Genomic DNA, 1,869 nt, shown 5'->3' on the forward strand with positions numbered 1-1,869 from the left:
TTCTGGAGCGTTTGTGCCAATGAAAAGTGCAGTAAAACACTATGTCACCCTAATTGTGGGGCTTTTCTGCTTCCATGCTTTTGCTGCAGGTCTTTATGGCTTAAGCAGCGAGATGCTCTTGCCATGATGAGGGTGAGCGTGGGGCCAGCACGTGCTAACCAGCATGCCGTTGCATTCTTACAGCCTCCTGTTACTATCAAATAGCTGTTCTCAACTGTATAACTAATTAAAAGGTAAGTGTTTTCATATAGAATGTTAAATACCAGTGCTTTAACATGACATAAAAGTTAACAAAGCATTGGGTTTCACAGCTTCCTCCCAAAGTTAGGTAATGCTGCGGGGTGTCTAGAGCAGTCCATATTTGTTTCCTTAGCTCATATCTCTGTGTAATTCTCACCTCCCCACCACTCAGGCAGCAAAGAGCAGGCACCAGACCTATAGGTCTACAACAGTCTTCCAGCTGTGACTACCTTCCCTGTCCCGTCCTTGGTCAATATTTACAGTAAGCCTTTACCAGAAGCAAGCAGCTGTGTGAGAAAGAAGATGCACATTTCCCCAGGCAAGAATGGCCCACATTTAGGACAATTAATGGGTGCTATCTTAGCTGGCAACAAATAAAGCTGCTAAGACCAAAGGTAAATTAGCTTCTGGAATTATCAGCTTAATACCTGCCTATTTTAGATGTCTTGTTTAGGATAGGATGAGGTACTCTAGGGAGCTCAGATTCTCTCCCTACCTCCCCATTGACCAAAGAGGCAAAAAGTGATGCCTGGCTTGGGCTGAATGCCTAACTTCACAGCAGCTGAGCTTAGGAGAAGCAGCCCCAGCCCCAGCAGCCAGGAATAAGAACAAAGACTCCATGGTCCTTCATTAGCAAGTCCTATCTGAACTGCCTGTATAATTATCAAGTCTGAGGGCAGGAGGCAGACGATGACTGATGAGGAAGGAAATGGCTGGGAATTAATTTCCTAGATCTGACACACTGCCCTGTCAGGTCACTCCTCAGCCCAGCCTCAGGGAGAAAAGAATCGGCCATATTAATTAAACCATAAGGTATTAAAGCGCCAAAATGTATTTGATGTGAGGTCACACAGAAACAAAAGAGCATCTTAGATCTGCCAAAAGTGCATGACAGAGGACTGAGAAAAAGTTTGTCATAAATGCCTGTCCTCTGTGACTATTCCTGCAACCAAGAACAGTTTATTAAGTGCCATCCAAAATGTATGTATTGCTGAACTGATGTTGACGGAATGGGTGAGTAGCACTGGATGCCATTAGCTTTATGGACATGGAGGCTTAGAATACCTCAATGAGGGAGGAGTAGGTTTGATACTTTCGAGGGCAAGACATACGAGGAGTGGCTGAGGTCACTTGGCTTGTTCAGCTTGGAGAAGAGAAGGCAGAGGGTTGACCTCATAGCAGTCTACAGCTTCCTCATGGGGGGGCAGCAGAGGGGGAGGTGTTGCTCTCCTCTCTCTGGTGACCAGCGATAGGACACGAGGCAATGGAATGAAGCTGCATCAGGGGGAGTTCATATTGGAAACTAGGAAAAGTTTCTTCACTGAGAGGGTGGTCGGTCACTGGAACAGGCTCCCAGGCAAAGTGGTCACAGCACCAAGCCTGCAGAGTTCCAGGAACATCTGGATGACAGTCTTAGTGATACGGTTTAGTTTTAGGTGGTCCTGGGAGGAGCAGGGAGTTGGACTCAATGATCCTTACAGGACCCTTATAACTTGAGGTATTTTATGATTCTATGATTTCCCTGCACGGCTGTTAGCAGGGCTAGTGTAAGAGTTGTTAGTCAAAGTCCTTGGGTCTAGGTGCAGTTTTGGTAAGGCAACAATCAGTGTTTTAGAGATTATATTTATA

The sequence above is a fragment of the Egretta garzetta genome, unplaced genomic scaffold (assembly GCF_000687185.1).
Source record: "Egretta garzetta isolate BGI_Z169 unplaced genomic scaffold, ASM68718v1 scaffold154, whole genome shotgun sequence".
Classification (NCBI taxonomy): Eukaryota; Metazoa; Chordata; class Aves; order Pelecaniformes; family Ardeidae; genus Egretta; species Egretta garzetta.